The sequence below is a fragment of the Paroedura picta genome, chromosome 14 (genome assembly GCF_049243985.1).
Source record: "Paroedura picta isolate Pp20150507F chromosome 14, Ppicta_v3.0, whole genome shotgun sequence".
Taxonomy (NCBI): domain Eukaryota; kingdom Metazoa; phylum Chordata; class Lepidosauria; order Squamata; family Gekkonidae; genus Paroedura; species Paroedura picta.
The window spans coordinates 8834920-8855684 of NC_135382.1; the positions used below are offsets into that span (position 1 = coordinate 8834920).

The 20765-nt window shown below is 44.7% G+C and overlaps 1 protein-coding gene across 7 annotated transcripts in view; it reads right to left on the minus strand.

The window, feature by feature from the left end:
• Positions 1-20765, minus strand: part of RIN2 (Ras and Rab interactor 2) — a 104626-nt gene that overhangs the window by 66118 nt on the left and 17743 nt on the right. For 2 of the 7 annotated variants that reach the window (XM_077310344.1, XM_077310343.1), the window contains exons 2-3: positions 19982-20072; positions 18422-18504 (exon numbers count right to left, since the gene is read on the minus strand). The gene's annotated coding sequence lies outside the window, so the exon portion shown is untranslated. Of the gene's footprint in view, positions 1-8723; positions 8798-10756; positions 10778-18421; positions 18505-19548; positions 19671-19981; positions 20073-20765 lie in introns of those variants that run through there. The other 5 variants (XM_077310345.1, XM_077310342.1, XM_077310346.1 and 2 more) reach the window with 4 other exon arrangements.

Sequence of the window (20765 nt, forward strand, 5' to 3'; positions counted from 1 at the left end):
AGCCCAAAATGGCATTTACCTTTTTTACCGCTGCATCACACTGCCTGCTCATGTTTAGTTTACAGTCCACAAGTACCCCACTAATATCACTAATAAAACAAATCACCAATAAAATAAAAAGGCTTAGACTCAGAATCATAGAGTTGGAAGGGACCTCCTGGGTCATCTAGTCCAACCCCTGCACTATGCAGGACACTCACATCCCAATCGCTCATCTACTGTAACTTGCCACCCCTTTGCCTTCACAGAATCAGCCTCTCCGTCAGATGTCTATCCAGCCTCTGTTTAAAAATTTCCAAAGAAGGGGAACCCACCACCTCCCGAGGAAGCCTCTCTAACTCTAACTGCCAGGAACTTATTCCGGATGTTTAGATGGAATTTCTTTTGAATTAATTTCATCCCATTTGTTCTGGTCTGTCCCTCTGGGGCAAGAGAGAACAAATCTGCTCCGTCCTCTATATGGCACCCTTTTAAATACTTGAAGATGGTTATCAGATCCCCTCTCAGTTGTCTCCTCTCTAGGCTAAAGAGACTTGTTAAATAAGAAGTTCGTTTCATTTTTGTGTATGCAATATGCTAAATAGCAAACCTTTTCTGAGAAAACAAGGAAGTATTCATCTCGGCTGTCATAAAGCCCACCATGCAAAGCAGCAATTCTCCTCAGGGAAAATGATCTGTGTGATTTGAACGTGTTCTGGAGAGATCCGCAGGCATCACCAGGAGGCTGGCAATCCTAGGACCCGAGAATATCTTTTCTCAGGGTCAGAAGTGGCTGCCAGGGAAAAGGGAAACCAGGGCAGAAAGGAATCCTTATGCAGGCTGTGGACAGTCTTTGCACTGGATCCAGGTGTAGTAGTTCCCCTGGAGAAAATGGCTGCTTTGGAGGGTGGACTGTGGCATTGTGCCCCACACAGGGTCAGGGATGCCAGCTTCCAGTTGGGACTCCCTACTTTCTTCCTTGCTATTGGGGCAACAGGAGAGGGAGCAGGGGGAGGAGCTATGGGATAATAAGAGCCAGCCTCCTCTCTCTCCCCACCACCAGCCACCCTCCCTACGCAAATCCTGGATCCCTTTCCTTCCCAAAGCTCACAATTTTAGGCATAAAAACAAAACCTCCCAAAAGCGCTGCAGGAAAGGAACATTCTCCAAGGAGCATAAATACTAACACAGGCAGGGTGCTAGGCAGGGGTAGGTCACCTGTGGTCCTCCAGATGTTCATGGACTACCAGAGCTTGACAAGGACTACGGACGGGGGAGAGACAGTATGCAGTTTAAGCTGGGAATACGTATGCAGGGTCCCACCTCCTCCCAGCCAGGAAAACCATCAGCAGACTAAGCCACTCCTGCTTGAGGGGAAGGGGGAACAAGGGAAACGGCCAGTTCCCAAACCGAGCTAAGGCAGCAGGGGAAATGGCAGGGAGCCCTTCCAAACACACACACACCGCAGAGCCCTGGGGGGGGGTCTCTGAACCCCTGGCTGGGAAACACTGCTCTAAGCAAATCCATGAGTTGGAAACACAATTTGGCACCAATAGTACAGCCCTGAGAAATTTAGACTGCCCCTGCTCTAAAAAGACAAAATAGGAGGCAGCTGGGCCCAAAATAGTCCCATATAACATTTGCCATATAACCTTTGCCTGGTATAATTTTATTGCAACTGGGACAAAATAAGCTCCTTTCAGAACAATGGAATTTCACTAAAGGGCTGACTTCTCAGCTAAATTTGCAATGTTTCTACAATACTCCAACCTGGAGCCCAAAGCTTGAAAGGTTCCCCCCAGATACTTAAACACTTCATTTGTTCTAACTTTTTTCTTGATACCTGTCAAATCTTAGTTCTAAATTGTTTTCCAAAGGCCATCACTTTGCTTTTTGCATAGTTTATTATTAGTGTTTCCTCCTTACAGTAGTCCATAAAACTAACCAAAGCTCTTTTGAGGCCTACAGGCGTTCATGCTAAGAGCACCACATCATCTGCACATAAAAGAGCAGGGGTAAGTAGGATAAGCAGGGGTAAGAGCATGATAAGTAGGATAAGCCAATGGATGGGAGGGCATGGATGATGCCAGGCAGTAGAACTTCATGGATCCATCCCTGTTAACCTTGAATCTGGGATCAGATTCAGTGGGATACCAACCTCTGATGGGTTACACAGAGCATCCCAAAGGCGTCCTTGGTGAAATTGAGGGGGGCCTTGGATTCAGACACTGGGTCCTGAGAAACCAACTTGGGAGACTGGTATGGTCAAAATTCAGTCCCAGTCTTGTCTTTGTGGTTAGATTTAGACTGGCACCTCTTGGCTGGTGGTTCAGATGTATTCTTTCAGTTAGACCCGAAGTCTAACTGAGTTCTTCAAATTTTCTCCCCCCCTTCTAGACTTAATGAAGCCCCTGCAGAATATTTATTTAAATTGTAAACTGAAAACCAAAGGAGGGCTTCCATGCTAGCAAGGGGTGATGTTCTACCCCCTGTGGTTTTGGAGGGGCACTTCAGGAAAATTCCAAGAGCTGAGAGGCTCTGCCCGTGTAGGCAGGGGGGGCTGGAGTCATTGGCGCAGGTTCTCTTTAGATGCTCACTCTATACATCACTCCACTCTAAAATTATATCACCTTTGTTCAAGAAGGCATCTGGCATTACTGACCTAGAAAAAATGAAGTTTCTCTTATGGGAAGGGAATATCACTGAATGTAAGCAGACAGCTAAATTCTGTGGCTTGGCCATTATTTATTTATTGTATTTATATACTGTCCTCCCCAAAGGCTCAGGGCAGTTTACATGGAACAAGAAAATGATCCAGGTAACATCATTTCTAGAACAACAAGGTGAATAACAATATTAACATTAACATAATAACAACAACATTAAGGAAGGGTGGAATGACAAGGAGCCAGTATGTTGGATTGATTCCTAGCAGTTGTAGTGGGGGGGGGGGGCGGCTAGGGGGCCAATTGGAAGCCTCAATTACACATAGAAGCAAACAAATGCTACCTTCCAGAGTGACTTTCCTCCCTGGGCTTTCTCTGACAGAGGCTCAGGAATTTTAGTATTATTTTCAAAAGATCTTATATTATAGAGTTTGTATTTGTTTTATCTAAGGCTGGCATCATGCTGCATCGTAAACTCTATTCAATTCCATTCAGATGTGCTCCTTAGAGCCAATGGAACCAGGGTCAACTCTTGGTGTCAACTCGGGTCAGAACAGGAAGCTGGTGGAACAGATGGACAGGAGGCCACTAAGAAGGATTTCTGTGCATGTGATGCAGACGGTGGGGCGTCTTCAGGAGGCTTGTCTGACAAGGAAAAAGCTTTTCCCCACAAGCACAGTCTTTACTAAACAAGCCCTCTTACTCCGAGCTTTAGGCCTGAATTGCTGGGATGCCCAGAATGTCTGCATGTTGTACCCCTTGCCGAGGCCCAGATTGTGCTTGTCAGAGTGGGGCATTTTACTACTATACCTGATACATTTTTTTTAACAAGGTGTTCTGAGCCACGCTTCCCCTGAAGGGAGAGGATAGCCCTAGTGAAACAAGGCAGGGTGCTAAGGCAGGGGCTCATGGGAATTGTAGTCCATGGACATCTGGAGGACCACAGGTGGACTACCCCTGTGCTAAGGCATCCCTTCAGCCTAGGGAGATTGGTGCAAAGCAAAAGAGCGCATGGCGCTCTGTCATTTTTTTCAATTATAGTTGTACCTTTTCCCATAAGGAATAAACTCTGATCAAAAGCTGGACAGACCAGAGCTACAAGAAGAACCTTCTCCAATAGCAGCAACAAAGGATCTTAGTATTTTTCTGTAATTTTATGGAGGTTTAATTGGGGATTGCATTATTGTTTTGAACTTTGTATGTAACTTGCCACGAGCTGGCCTGTCCAGGAGTGGTGGGCAATAAATCCAACAATAACAACAATAATCCAAGGGGAAGGTGTGCCCCTCCCATTGACCATGTGACTGTTTTGACACGAAGAGCGGCTCACAATAGCTTTAGGGGGGAGCAGGCACCCTCTAGATGACATTTTAGCTCGGAATGAATCGCTCTACAATAAGCCTGCTTGGATGTAGTCCCAATGGGGACCGCACAGAAGGCTGAAGATGAACCACGGTTTGCTGTTTGATTTTTCTAGGTATAGCAAACTCCAGAGGCGCATTGACAGCTGTGACTATGATTTTGTAATGACACGCTGGCTCAATTAATATTTCCTCCTTGGTATCCGTCTCTTCACTCTCTTCCCAGTCACGGTTCAAGGAAAGGTTCTGGTTTTGAATGAGATTTGAGATTTCTTGTGCCTCTCAGCTCTACAACAGAGTGCAGATTTACAGTTCATGTTGCAACAGCGGCTTAATTTTTCAAGGCACACTTTGACCCTTCTTGCAGAACACAGCTTGGGAATAATTAACTTCAAACACCCTCTGATGAAACATCATTACCAAAACAACTCACAGCTTAGCTTTCACTTCTTAGCTTTTATGTGATGCATTTGGAAGAGAAAGGTAATACAGTCTTTACAATATGAAGACAAAACATATTTCCATGAATATTTGCTCACTACAGCTGCTCCCCACTCTCCATATTTTGACAAATGTAGCAACAGCTGGTCTCCACTCCCCAGATATGTCATTGACAGTCTGCACCATTTTTTCAAATGGGAAAAATACCACCGCCCATTGCAGATAGGCAGGACACTCACATCCCAATTGCTCATCTACTGTAACCTTGAGCCTTGAACCTTCACAGAATCAGCCTCTGTCAGATGGCTCTCCAGCCTCTGTTTAAAAATCTCCAAAGATGGAGAACCCACCACCTCCTGAGGAAGCCTGTTCCACTGAGAAAGCGCTCTGTCAGGAACTTCTTCCGGATGGGAAGATTACAGCTAAACCTCACTCACTTTGGGCACATCATGTGATCAATCTCGTTGGAGAAATCATTAATCCTCAGCATGGTCAATGGCAAAAGAAAACGTGGTTGCCAAAGGATCCGCTGGCTCGACAGGTTTAAACCCTGTCGAGATGCCCATGAACCAACTAATAGAAGCAGTCGGAGACAGGGGCACACGGTGAAGACTTTCCTATGGAATTGCCGAGGGTCGGACATGACTGAACAGATAACATCATCATCATCTTCTGGATGTTTAGACAGAATTTCTCTTGAATTAATTTCATCCCATTGGTTTTTGTCTGTGCCTCCAGGGCAAGAGAGAACAATGTTGCTCCATCCTCTATATGGCAGCCTTTTAAATATTTGGAGATGGCTTTGAGGTGCTGCTGGATTTAAGGAAGTAAGGGAGGGAGGGAGAGGGGGCAGAGGGGGAGGGAGGGGGGTAGAAGGAGGGGGAGGGGGTCCGTGGGTCAGGTGTGTGTGTGAGGGAGCTGGAGGGTTCCCTCCCTGGGAAGGGTTTCCCCTGCCCCCGCCCTCCCCGGGCAGCAGGCTTCCCCACCGCCCAGGGAGTGCAGTTGCTGGCTCTTTGAGCCGGCGGCCGTGCTGCCTGGATGGCAGGAAAGGGATTCCCCCCCCCAGCCTGAGCCTTTCCCTGCCTGGGTGGCAGGGAAGGGATTCCCCCCCCTTGGCCGGAGCCTGTCCCCGACACCCGTGCTGGCCGGGCAGTGGGGAAGGGCACTCCCCCCGAGCCCTCCGCCCCCACTGGAGGCCGCAGGTTGGGCCTCCGTGCCCCAAGCCCCCCCCCCTCCCGGGCGAGCTTGCCTCCCGGCCCCAAAGGGCCGCCCCCTCCCGGCCTACCTTCCCAGCGTTGCGGCTAGGGAAGGAGCCATTTCTGGGGTGGCCACGAAGGCCTCTGGGCCTACCTCGCCTCTCGGTGACCAGCAGAGGAATGGCCACCGTGAGGCAAAGGTGGCCCACATGGGGGGGGCAGGATGGTAGGTGCTTTGCGCCTCCCAACTGGTCAGTCCTTTGACAAGGGGCCAATCAGCAGCCGTGCCCCCTGGACTGGCAAGCGCCTCCCGATTGGGCCCTCCTATTGTCCGGGACCAGGGGCCAATCGTTATCCCCACCCATTCCAGACAGCTCCCACCCACCCCCACCCCTTAGAGTTTTATTTATATTGCTCTGTGGAGCAGTTACAGATATATGACTTGCCGGAAGACTTTGGTCTCTTGGACTGAACTACTGTGCTGACTGATTTCTGGACCCTTGAAACCTGAAATGGAATGACTTTACATCTTGTAATCTCTCAGCTTTTGTTTAATGTTGAAAGCCACGGCAACCTAATACCTGGCCAGTTCAATACAAATCACCAAGAATCCACAAACAGATTTGTTTAATGGTCTAGCAAAATACTGTATAGTATTCCAACAAAAAAAGGGTCTCTGGAAACGGAATGTCAGGAGCCTCACAGAGATGGCCATAAAATGCAGTAGTGAGTGTGTATATGTGAGTTTGGGATTAGGCTCTGAAACACTATCCCACAACCTCCATGTTCAAGCTCCTATCTGGACAGAAGCCTATGAAAGTCCCAGGTCATGAAAAAAATGGCAGCAATTATTTCTCAAGCAAGCAGAATGTGAAACATGTGGCTGAAACATCAAACTAACCACAAACTTAGCACTTTATCCCCTCCCCCCACTGGTATGGAATATCGGAAATAAAATATATGTCCTAATTTAATTCTGGGAATAATCTTTCATGTACATTCATGGGCTTACGTGCAGAATTAAATTTTGTTGGAATTCAAGGGGCCACTGAATTCAAACTTGATTCTATTGGTTTAGACTGGACTTTCTCAATCCGAATTTTGTAATAAGTGGCTCCGGAAGGGTTTCGCTGATTAGTTAGTTAATTTTAATATATTTTTAAATTTTAAAAAATTGGATGATATGACCATATTTGGTCATGTCAATCTGCCACCCCCTCTCAAAATGGCCAATGATGGGCCTGGAGGAAGGGGGAAGGGGAGGGGCCCTGGCCATATAAATCCTTGCTGGCCGAGGCTCACTGCACTGGTAGCGTCTGGAGTTCAGAGAGGTAAGTACTCTCATTTTAACTTATCTGTGGGGTTGGGGGGATGGAGGCTAGCCCTGGTCCTGTTGCTGGCATGCAGGAGTGGAGGCAAAGAAGCCTGTTTCTTGGGTAGGGGGTGGAGGCAAAGAAGCAGCATAGCCTCTCCCAGTCCTGTTTCTGCAGGCTCCCTTTGATGAAGAAGAGCAAACTAGTAGCCGGAGTGCAGGTATGGGGTTCTGGCCACAAATCATCTGAAAATATTGCTGTGTTGTCACTTCCTGTGCTGTGGGAATGGCCTGGTGATGCCACATCCGGTGACATGTGACTTCTGGGGGCGTGACAGGAAGTTGCGACCTGCTGACATCACTTTTGGGGTTTCTCGAAGCCTGAAGAATGTTTCAGGGGTTTCTCAATGGCAAAAAGATTAAGAAAGGCTGATTTAGATGAACATGGCTAGCTACCTGAATGTAAAAGAAGTGTCCATTTTAAAACCTAAACTTATAATATCCACTGGTGTGCTAAATCTAGTGCTTTTTCATCAGTTATGACATTGATAAGGACCTGTTTGTGCATAAGCATAAATTGAAAACACCAATTACAGCTAAAGATACCACAATGAGCTAGCTCAGTCTAAAAAAATGAAAGTTAAAACTTAACTTCTAGAAAGCACCATAAACAGTAAAAGATTCTTGGAGTGCAATATATTTGCAAGGAAAATGATTGCCTCATCAAAAGCAGCGCTGCCTGTAGCTATAACTCCCTTGGGACCCCCTTTTCATAACCTTTCCTATTTCTGTTAAGTAACAGACTTGCTACGGGTGTTTCAACAAAAGCCTACACATTACGTTTGTTCTGCTGGAATCTACTTTTAAGTTGGCAAAGGCTCGTGCATTCAATCAGTGCCACAAGAAAAAGTATTCAAAAGCAGAAAAACAGAGCTTTGCAGAATAGGATGTGAAGAGAACTAGGATCAGCCCCGGATACTGTCATGCCTGAGGCAGAAAACTTAAATGGTACTTCCCCACTGCGCAGTGAACAAAAACCTCCCATAAAAAATCTGGTGGCAACTCGTAGCTAAGAGCTGGCTATGAATCAGAGAATCCCTCCTCAGATCTCGCCTTTGCCTTGAACTCACTGGGTGGTCTAAGCAAGGGACCCAATTGCGACCTCAGCTCCCTCCCATGTACAACACGGGGATAAAAATAAAGCATTTTATTACAAGTTTTTAAAACAATGCAAATTCAAAGTGGCTTACAATTTAATAATCTATACAACACATTTAAAAGAAAAACAGTCATTAAAAACCTACAAGGACCAGAAAGAGATTTAATTAGAAACTTGACAGTTCGTTGATATGAGGCATATTTACTTTCAGCATATTAAGTTAAAATGTATTACTAATTACTAAATAGCATTATTAGCCAATGTGGTGCAGAGGGTAAGAGCAGCAGCTTCTAATCTGGCAAGCCGAGTTTGATTCCCCACTCTGCCACAGGTAGCCAGCTGGGTGACCTTGGGCTAGTCACAGCCCTGATAAGTGTTGTTCTGACAGTGCAGTCTGGTCTCTCAGCCTCACCTACCCTCACAGGGTATATGTTGTGGGGAGAGCAATCATAAGCAGCTTTGAAACTCCTTTGGGCAGCAAAAAGAGGGGTTGAATTACATTAAAAACTGTGAAAACCAAATCCATCTATTTCTTCGAAAAAGTAAATTATTAAAATAGTTGTTTATATTGCAGTCCATTTCCAGCTACATAAAGATTTAATTACGGACCTTCCAGCGTTCCGCAGGGCCTGCAAGACGGAGCTCTTCCGCCAGGTCTACGGTTGAGGCTGGGGCTGCCGTGGTACATCGACTGCTCTCCCCCGGGCTTCTTCTTGAACATCACTGACCTCCTGCTCCTCCGCCCTCCCCTTTTAGGAATGGGGGTAGGAAGGGGATTTTGTTATTGCCATGTTGGGATGGTTTTAAGTCTTTTAATGAGAGTTTTAATGGGGTTTTAAGATATTGTAACGAGCCATTTGGGAGTGGTGGGAAATAAATTGAAATAACAACAACAACAACAACAATAATAATTTAAAATAATAATAATTATATAATAATAATAATAATTATTATTATTATTATAGCTGTTTATATTGCAGTCCATTTCCAGCTACATAAAATTATTATTATTACTATGATGACTATCATTTCGGTGACAGTGCAATTTTAACCAGAGTTATACCCCTCTAAGTCCTTGGAAGTCAAGGGGCTTAGAAAGATGTAACATTACATAGAATCGTAGTTTGAATGCATAGTCATCCACTGCTTTCATGACAAGGCCAATTCTGAGTACCAAAATTCGGACCAAAAACCAAAAAGCTAGAGGAAGGCAAAAATGTGCACAGATGACCAGCTTATTAACTGGGGAGTTTGGGATCTTCACTCTCTTCTTGATGTGCACTAAAATACAGGTGACCACTGATGGATTTGCAGCCCTCCTATGAATACTACAGCTCTGCCCCACTTACTGACTCAAGTTGTTGCTATGGAGTGAAGACATCAGTCCTCGCCATCCCATCATGCACTGCTGAATGACTCTGTCCCTACTTCCTGGTCCTTTGGTTACAGAAGGTGATGGCTGGATGGGAACAAGCCCAATTGTATATTGTTTAAAATTTCTGTGCCCACTTTTGCGGTATTCTTGGCACAAGTGGTTTTGCTTAATGTTTTTTAAAAAACAGTTGCTTCCATGTATGCATCAATTCTTACAGATTAAAAAATGATTAAAAATCAAACCATTCCATATACAAACCGTAGGCCCATAAAAAAGAGGAAGAGGAAGAAGCAGCAGGAGGATGAGTTACTTCTTATATGCCCTGAGATTACTGAAGAAGAAGAGTTGGTTCTTACATGCTGCTTTTCTCTACCCAAAGGAGTCTCAAAGCAGCTTACAGTCGCCTTCCCATTCCTCTCCCCACAACAGACACCCTGTGGGGTGGGTGAGGCTGAGAGAGCCCTGATTTTCCTGCTCGGTCAGAACAGCTTTATCAGTGCCGTTTACCAACTGACTACTTCAAATAAGTGATTACTTTGAGAAACATTTTAAACACCCAACAAAGAATCAAAGAATAAGAGTTGAAAGGGAACTCCAGAGTCATCTAGTCCAACCCCCTAGTATTTAAACTGTGATAATTACTATTAGCTAGGAATATTATTCCAACCTAAATAGAAGATATTTCCATCAGTCTCTTTTAAAAAGCCCAAAAGAGGACAGACACTAAAACAAAGAGGACATCCAGTAACCCTACCATAAGAAATCTTGATGGTTGGGGAAAAAAACAATTTTGAAATCCCTGCCCTGTCTCCATGATTCTGTAAATGCTGAGGTTTAATCTGATAAAGAAATGCCACCCTGTAATTGGTTGTCTTACTCCAGCCTGTATCATCAACATTTTGACCTTCTGAAGCATTCTCAGTTCTTATTAGGGCACTTTTTAGAAGTTGCTTTTTTCCTTTGGTTAATTTACAAAGGCACATTCTTCTCCATAGAAAGGGACTCCCAAGGCTTATATTGTCCAAAGTCCCTTGTATTGTGTGTGGGTGGCATTTCTTTCAAGATCTACAGGCTGGGGAGTATCAGTCAGTATACTCTTAGATTTAGTGATAAGCACCCATCAACCAATCCTTCACTCATTACACAAGCATAAACGACTTTCACACAGGCTTTTTCCCCCTTGCCTGGTCTCCCAACAGCAACAGATTATTTTTGAGCTTCAGTGCCAATGTCCATCCATTTTACTTTTCCAGTTTTCCCAAATCACCTTTGCACCAATGTCTCCTCCTGATTTGCAGCTGGGAAGCATTTTCCTTCCACCTGGGCACCATTTTCTGTGGCAGTTGGGTCACTGTTTGTGAATATATCTTTACCAAAAAAAACAAACAAAGTGACTTCACAGAGTGAAATAAATTTTTCAAAATGTTTCGACCCCCTGTCTATTGTACCCTGCAGCTTTTTAGAATGGGGACAGATTTTTTTGGAAAATGGCTTTTGGAGAAAATCCCCAACATGTCGGTCCTCAGTAGGAAACAATGGGGACTTTACAATTTTCCCATGGAGTTTTAGGCAATTCCTAGAGGTATGACATAACTTCTGGGTTTCCCCGGAAGGGTTGTCATGCCCAACAACCCCTCCTAACTTGTCTCCACACCCAGATCTTCTGCTGGTTGTTAAGCCCTACACACATTATTCTTTGTTTTCCATTCTTCAGACCATAGTACAATGAAGGAATCTTGCCTTAAATTAGTTCTGACTACTCATGACATTCAGGCAGAGGTGTTCAAATCCTGGTGCACGGGAGGGAAAACAAACTCTGGCCAGTCTACACACTTGCACTTGTATGTTAAAGTTAATTACAGCTCATTTTAATATATTAATTGAACTTCATGCATGAATGGATGAGCTAGAGTCCTGTCTGATCCTGGCAATAAGCCATGTTTGTGTATGCTGTGGCTTTATGGGGGTTCAACACACTGTCTGAATGTAGCCACAGTGACATTTGTGAGGGGCTTCCTGTCCTTTGCTCAATTTCTGAAGAAATATGAACAGGAGCAAAATCTCGGTTCCTTTACCTCAACGTATCATAGCACAATGGTCAAGGACTGTACCAGACCCAAGACCCCACTGAGTACCAGGCCCACTGCAAGCACATGACAGGAAGTCACATGACACTGGTAAACAGGATAAAATGGAAGAGAGGAGGCAGACGTCAGCTGCTTTGAAACCCACTTGAGTAAATCAAGCCAGTCAATCAATTAATTAATTAACACGACCAAAGATGAACCAATGGTTGTCAAAGCCAGGACCCTGGGCAAGCATTCTTCCTCATTTCACATCATATTATTAAGCGATTCCAGTCCATAAAAATAAAGAGATAAAGCTGCCCCCAACCAGGGCCAGGGTTTTTTCAGCCTTGGCCCCAGCCTGGTGGACCTCTGCCTGAAGAGTTCTGGGCTCTCGGGGGTCTCTGGAGGGCCCGCAAAACAGACTTGTTCCACCAGGCCTAAGGTTGAGGCCAGGAAGCAAGACCATGAAGACGCTGGCCTCCCTGTCTGAAAATCCACCTGGAGACAGAAAACCCTCCAAGGTCTGTTCAGCCCTCACAGCACTAAATGATAAGAGACTGCGGTTTTTATATTCGTGTTAAAATGTTCTCATTAATAATAGTTTTGAAGTCTGTTGTCAACTGCCCTGAGCCAACTAGGATAGGATGGTACATAAAGAGAAACATAATTTTTTGTTGGTTGTTGGTTAAGGATCCTGGGTCCCCCCAGAAAGAAATGCAAACTGTTCACTGTTGGTTCTCAAACTCCATTCTTCCTCCAAAAAAATCATCAAAAAAATCACACCTCCTCTATATTTTGGGTATTGTGGGCTCTGTAGTTTTTCTCTACTATCACATGAGGAGATCTCAAACTCCCCGTCTAGCTACAGCACCTGCTTTTCAAGCCCTGAAAAGATACTTTCACGGTGCTTTAAATGGACAGGAGAATGATCCCTTTTTACACAATATAGGATTGTATTAACACAGATTTGGCCTCTGGAAAAGCATATACAAATGCATAATATTTTACTGAAAAATTGTAAGAAATCAACTGATAAGTAGTCAAGTATTTTTGGTGGCAGTGGAAAAATCTACCAAGTCACAGATGATTTATGGCAACCCCACAGGGTTTTCAAGGGAAGAGATGTTCAGAGGGGGTTTTGCCATGGCCTGCCTCTATGTGCAAACCCTGGACTTTCTTGGTGGTTTCTCATCTGAGTACAAGCCAGGGCCGGCCCTGCTTAGCTTCCAAGATTTGCATTTCCAGCTTTCAAGAATACATAAGTGACTTCAGACTAGCCAACTATACATTGCTCAAGGGGGGGGGGGGGGGAGACAGCATTTTATCATGAACTACTATAAAATTTCCTCCCCGCTCACCGCCTATTTAGCAGAACCTGAAGCTAACTTCAACATTTCACCTATTTGACTACGCAATACAAACTTCTTGCACATTTCGCGGCGTGTTTTCCAAGGTTGGATAGACACAGATACTTACCTTTAGCATCAGCCCACACCTACAGAAACTCAAGATATAAACAAATAGTCTTCTCTGTTTAACTTCTGCTTTGCTCCAGAAGGGAATTATTTTGACTGACTCTAAATCCAATTCACTCAATTCTGCCTCCACACACATGGGGCAAGAAATCAACTTTTGCCTATTTTCCCCAAGCTATTTATATTCCGATCTCCTTTAAAAGGCGCCCTACAAGTTCACAGAGTTGTAAGTTTCCCAAGGAAAGAATATCTCCCTCCCAGGAAGGGAGAGATCTTTCCTAGAACTAACAGAAATGTATTTACCTGGCATACAGAATTATATTATGGAGAGAGACACCAACTACTACTGCTTAAAATTTTGCTTGCAGACAGTAAGAAGCTCACTATGGATGGGATCTAGTACATTTCTGTGACTGCAAGAACTTCTACCTGTGAAGCAGGTCTTTTGTCACTCCACCCTCCTGTGACTGCCCAATGTTTCCCTGAAACCTGCAGGATTGCAGGAGGATATCCTGGGCTCCCTAGGACTTGGGAGCAGCAAAGGTCATGTGCAACAGGCAGATCTCCCTTCAACTACCGAAACAAGTGCACTGTATTCAGTGCAACATCTGACTGGACATCCTTAGCATCTTCTTGGATTGGGTCCAGTGGCCTAATGCGTTTTTTTACAGAAAGTCCCTTGAGCAGCTTTGAGGAAGTGTCATTACAAAAGAAAGGCCAGCTTCTGGAAACAACAGTTCAAGCTTGTTATTTTAGCTCCCCACCAATAGCTCAACAGTTTACTACTCTGATCTGGATTCCCAGGATTAGCTATTGCCCTTCTTGCATGTGTCCATTCCTGCAAGGAAACAGCACTATAATGTCATTACCTGAGACAAACAGCAGCCCTACTGGACCACAGGAGGAAGAGGAGGAAGAGTTGTTTTTTTGGACCCCACATTTTACTATCTGAAGGAGTCTCAAAGGAGCTTACAATCACTTACCCTTCCTCTCCCCACTACAAACACTCTGTGAGGTAGGTGGGGCTGAGAGAGCTCTGTGAGAACTGAGATTGGCCCAAGGTCAACCAGCAGGCCTCATGTGGAGGAGTGGGGAATCAAACCTGTCTCCCCAGATTAGAGGCAGCCACTTGTAACTACTGAACCATGCTGGCCCTCCTGCAAGGACATGGATCTTTCCTCCAGTAAGAGAAACAAGGAAGGCCAGCAGACTGGTAACCAAACAGGCCAGTGAGAGCCATTTAACTCCCGTCAGGAAGACAATGTAACCATGGGCCTGTTTGATTGTTATCCTGTTTAAACTGTTAGCTTCTGTTGTTATTGAACCCGGGTTCAATGTGTTGGTCTTTACATTTCATGTGAACCGCCCTAAGCCTCCGGGGAGGGCGGGATACAAATGTAATTAATAAATAAATAAAAAGTAATGCAGTTGCAACTTGAATCTGCAGGATGGAGCACAAAATGGCCTGACTTCTTCAAGGGCAAGTGTGATGGCCCATCCCTGGCTGGGCTGGAGATGCCGGCTCTCTCCCAGGTTCGCCTTGTGCTGGCCTTGGAGCTGGCAGCGTTCCCAGCTGTGCTGCTATCAGTCCTGGTTAGAGGCCAACAGCTCAGCAGAAGAACGTTATGCAGCTTCGGCCAGGAAATGGAACACACACACAGAGTCAAGGCAGTTTTTTACCAGTAGATTGAAAGCAGGTTAGTACATGGTTTTAAAGTCCAGAGGAAGATGGCAAGACAGTGTGGTCATAAGGCAGTCCAAGGGTTGACGCAGGTGGCAATCAATCAAGGTTGTGGACAATCTGAATCAGGAACAGGCAGGAGTCCAGCAGGCTCACTCGTTGCACCCAGACTGAGTACTCAGTGCCTCTGCCTCAAATAGACATGGCCAGAGCATGAGGACAGCACCTGAGACAACTCTAACATTTATAATAATAATAATAATAATAATAATAAACCTTTATTGGCATAAAAAAATAATAGGCAAATACAGCCAAGCAGGTTAAAAAATAAATAGGGTAAACTGCGAGGACTCATGCAGGAAATCCAGGCCTTTCAGTCCTCATCCTGCAAAGGCCCTTGGGGGTAACAAGCAGCCAGCCAGACGTTTCTTCATCTGAAACTGATGCCTCCACCGCCATTGCTTGAGAGGTTTGCCACTCCCTCATGGCTCCCTCAGCTGGTGCTTGCCTGAGGCTCCCTCTGCCTCCTCCCCATTCTCCACGGGCTGACTCCTGACAGCAAGCTCACTATGTCCAAGGAAATCAGCTTCTTGAGAGCCACTTCCTACGACCAAAGCGGCAAAAGAGGAGCGCCAGGTTCCCTGCTCTTTCCCAGCATAATCTAGAAGCAGAAGAGTTGGTTTTTGTACCCCACTTTCTACTGCCCAAAGGCATCTCACGCAGATATCTACACAGCCAAATCCAGGAGACCTGAACTTCAGGGGTTCACATATTTCTTCCCACCAAAGGAAACTGGCAAGTTCTGGCTTTCATGCTCTTTTGAAAATGATTAGTCAACTATAATTAGCATGCTCACTGGTGGGGGCAAGGTCTGCCAAATGAGGATCTCAAAATATGATGAGCACAGAGCCGAAGTGATAATACGGGATGGTGAAAACATAATTAAAATATAATTATGAAGAATAATTGCTGTGACACAAGATTGGAATTTAGTAGAAGGTTGTTACAAATAGATTTGTTATATTATTATTGTTTCAACAGGGCCACAATCACTGATGGAGATAAGGAAAACAGGGGAGAGTTTACCTGGGAACCCGTTTTGATTGTAATTATTTTGGATGATTAAGAATATTTACTATTATTTGGAAAACTATAAGAAGAAATTTAAGAATTCTTTATTGGACTTTGAATAGTCTGGATAATTTCTATTTTTTCATGAAAATGAGACAAAACATTTTTTCATGAGTTGACAGCTTGTATGTATGCAGAGAAAAAAAATATGGCCAAATATATCAAACTGCTGTTTGCCCCTTAAAAATACAGCTGTGTTTCCAATTAACCAGCTCATATTTATAGCCTTCCAAAGACCATCTTTCTGAGGTTAATAACCAGATTTGGAATTTGCAACTCATTTGCCTCCTTTGCTGATCTGTGTTTATCTGGCAACCACTGTAGTTTCCCAGATGCATTTACAAACATTTCATTTTCTTCACCACTGATTACCCAACACTCCGTATGACATAGCATTCTGAGGCTGCTTTTGTTTGAGGTTGGTATCCAGCTGCCGCCTTGGTGTCTCCTTTCTGGGTATCAGGTAAGGCCAGTCACGAGGTTTCTGCCCATGACTATAAAAAGGCAGGCAGCCAGCAAGACAAGCAGGCCCACACTAAAGGACCACATACCTCCTAGAGTAGAATCAACCTGGCTACACCCATTGTTTGGCTACTAGAATTTTAATTAAGGTTGCTCCATGATTATTATACCTTTTTGTGCAAGCAGAACTTGTTGTGTTAGAATTTGCCAAAGACAGGAATTCCTGCCTTAGGTACACTGTCTCATCAATCTTACTTCAACTGCCTGAATTGTCCACAAAAGCCTCACTTTCTGAATCAGAGAGCCTTCAAACACATTCCCCTCCCTACCCATTATACCTTAGGCTACATCTACACCCCTTACATACCTCATTCTCCAGCACCACCTCCTCCCTCTTTCCAAGGGGGTAATCAGCAGAATTTAAAAGCAAAAGTTCCAAGCTTGGAAAGAGACTTGTTTGCTTTTTAATTCTGCTGATTCCCTGTTAACAGGGGCCAGAATCAACCCGTCAAAGGCACTTTGACTTTTCAGACTTTGTCTGGTGTGAGATCGTATTGGCTTAAAGCCACCTGTGTTTGTATAGTAGCTGCTTAAGTTCCTGTCTACCATGCTGACATGTAGCCTATTTCTAGTGGATTATTTGCTGCCTGGAACTCAGACCTATGTTCACATGGGTGCAAATGAGTAGCTATGGTCACCTTTCCTTTCTCTCTTTCTTTTTCCTCTCCATGGTCACTTTTCCTTGCTCTGGTTTCTTACCTTCCATTGTGAGTGAAGTAAGTTGCACACAGTTTGTATTTTTGAAATGAATGGCTCTCAGTAGGGCTTTCAAGTTCTGAGGGGCTTGATATATTATCTTTCATTGTTTGAGAGTTCCTGATTCAGCAGTCCAGATTTCGGAGTACCTTCCGCAATGACCTTTACTTCTGGTTTCAGTCCATCCAGGCCACATTGCTCCTGCCAAGCCTGCAGTGGCGTTTCACCATTCCACCAAAGATGCCTGACTGCCTTTTGGTGGATCAATGCTTAGATTTGACGGTATCTTCAAACCAACCACTCCTTATGTTTAGGTGCTACAGGCTGGAAAGCGAGCTTTCTGCCTTACTCTCAAGTTGCTGGGGTGGATACAGACTGAAGTTGGGAAGTGAACCAGACAGCAACACAATCGCATAATGTGCACATCCCAGGCCAGTGTGCATTTTGCTACTTACACAATTCTCAATTCTATTCTTATGCCCATGCAAGACTGGTCCCAATGCATGTCCAGTTATATAAAGTTTCTGTGAGCAGGTATGGGCTACATAAAAAGAGAGAGAATGTACCAAAAAGAAGGAAAGGCAAAGTTCTCTTAGAAATAAAACTCTCTTTGGCTCATCAATCCTCTTGGCTACTCAGCAACAAAAAACCTACTTGCTTTTATAGCACCAGCAACTGATCCACTTGCCACAATTCAATGCAATTAATTCTTGCAAGCTGCCACAACTTTTCCTCTTTCCTAAGCTCAGCAATCTTCATTGAGAAGTACCTGTCCTTTCTTCCTGCTCCTCATATAATTTACATACAAGAGAGCACACCAACCTGCTTTCTGAGCACATAAAAGTTCCAGAGGAAAGCCATTCAACAAAGTGCAGACTTAGAAAATACCAAGCATCTCATCGCTCTGCAGAGAAGCAGCCCAGTTGTCTGACAAGGTAACCGTAAATGGACAGAATCTCACCTCTCTTATGATTAGCTGTACAACCATTTAGTTTGCAAGGGGAAAGAACTCCAGCACCTTCCTCACCCTTGCCACAAGCCTTTTGTCCATTTCAATGTCCCACTTCCTTTGCACTCCTATGGTATGCCCCTCCCCAATTAGTTCCAGGGGTCAAAGAGTTGATAATGATAAAAATAAAGATGCCAGAGAGAGTACCAAATACCAGCATATCAGAGGCCACACAAAATAAAAGACCACACATTGGACTGTGTGCAAACCAAATATTATATACAGAGCAAAAAGTAGTGTGATCAGTGAAAACAGTGCAAAATGCAGTAAAGTATGACTAAATATATTTAAAGTATTTTCTATACATAATACTGTGAGTTATAGCAAAAGGAAATGTATGGTAACTGACCTTCTAACAGCTACTTAAAACACCGCTTTGATATCTTCTTCAGAATTGTTTCTGTTACAGTCCCATTGCAGAAAGGCCTCGATCTGTTGGAGAACATAGAAGATTTATGCCTAAATCAAATATCTGTGATCTCGTTTCTCATGTGCAATCCTGAAAATCTTTCACGCACAGGTCTACTACCAAGGAAGCCAAGGTCAGCCCTCCCCTATTTTTCCAAGGTGAACATGAATGCTGTGCCTGCAGAGGACAGACCTCTGGGAACCCCCATTATAGATCCACACGCTGCACACAGGGAAGAGAGAACACTGAGAGAGCTGGGTTACTCTCACCATAACAAAGTTTGAGTCTAGGGGCACCTTTAAGAGCAACAAAGTTTTATTCAAGCTTAGGCTGGTCTCAAAGGTGCCGCTGCTGCTGCTTCAGACCTACACAGCAACTGACAAGAATCTCTTGCCCTAACCACCCACTCACACATCAGTTAGTCAAGGCTATGTTCCCAGTTGCAATGTGAAAGTTGGACCATAAGGAAGGCCGAGCGTCAAAGAATTGAGGCTTTTGAACTCTGGTGCTGGAGAAGACTCTTGCGAGTCTCTTGGACTGCAAGGTGAACAAACCAGTCAGTCCTAGAGGAGATCAGCCCTGACTGCTCCTTAGAAGGCCAGATCCTGAAGATGAAACTCAAATACTTTGGCCACCTCATGAGAAGGAAGGACTCCCTGGAGAAGAGCCTAACGCTGGGAGCGATTGAGGGCAAAAGAAGAAGGGGACGACAGAGAATGAGGTGGCTGGATGGAGTCACTGGAGCAGTCAGTGCAAACTTAAATGGACTCTGGGGAATGGTAGAGGACAGGAAGGCCTGGAGGATAATTGTCCATGGGGTTGCGATAGGTTGGACACGACTTTGCACCTAACAACAACAACCACCCACTACCCTCCTTGGATAAACCCCAGCCCCTCAAGCCTCTTCCCACCTGTTTGGGTCTCTCCCAGATTCAGGTTCTTAGTCACCCCAAGGTGCGATAAACTGGCGTTTCTATCACATGCTCCATATTGTCTTCCTTTCGTTTCTCAGTCATCTTGGGCAGCTACAAGTTAAGCTCTGGTCGACAAAGACTGCCTTTGCTTACTCGGATTACAAGTGACAAGACGGCACACAAATGCTTCTCGAATCTGGCCTCTGGCAGAACCGGTTGGGTTTTTGCATGCTTGCAGGAGGGCACTCTGCGTCTCAAAGGAAGGGCGGTTCTGTTCTGTGTTGTCAGTTAGTGTCAGTTAACAGAATCTCTCTCCGTCAGTCAGTCAAGTAGCACCTTTAAGACCAACAAAGATTTATTCAGGGTGTGAGCTTTCGAAAGCTCACACCCTGAATAAATCTTTGTTGGTCTTAAAGGTGCTCCTGGACTCTGATTTTATTGTGCTACTTCAGACCAACACGGCTACCCGTTTGAATCTAGTCAGTCAGTCAATGAATGCCTCGGCTTCCATACGCTTGTGTGTTTGAGAGACAGTGCCTCAATAGGCTCCTGTCACAAAAAGAAATGGGTTATGAACAAAGTTTACCTCAGTACGAATGCATGAGATTGAATCCATGTTTGTTATTACAATTTTACCAAAAAGCCCGTCAGCTATACGAGGTGTTCTTTGTGTCCCACTGTGAATATAAGTAAGGAAATGTGTTTAACAGTTTTTCAAAGAAAACGGAACAATTATTTCAAGAAAAATAACTGCCCAAGTGAAAAACAAGCTGATCTTAATGGATGCAGTAATGGACAAAGCTCCCCCACTCCCTTTGCCTGGGATTCTGTGAAGTCTAAAGGCTATCACAGATTTATTCTCCGATTCAAGGATATTGGTTTAAATCACAAACCCTGCCCAAAATTAAGTTTTTGCAACACTATCCCCCTTTGATATCTCCTGCCCTCAAGATTCTAGTCTCCTTCCACCAGTTTAGGTCTATCTTGGGTTCAGTTTCTTAGCCACCCTACAGTGTGATAAACTGGTGTTTCTATGGCAGGGGTAGTCAAACTGCGGCCCTCCAGATGTCCATGGACTACAATTCCCAGGAGCCCCCTGCCAGCGAATGCTGGCAGGGGGCTCCTGGGAATTGTAGTCCATGGACATCTGGAGGGCCGCAGTTTGACTACCCCTGTTCTATGGCATGCCCCATATTGGCTTCTTTCTTCCCTCATCCGACCACTACTTAGGGCAAAAGAAAGCCATAGGTGCCAAGGTCATCTTGGCCAGCTACAAGTTGGCCTAACAACAACAACAACAACCACCACCCACTACCCTCCTTGGATAACCCCAGCCCCTCAAAAGCCTCTTCCCATCTGTTTGGGTCTCT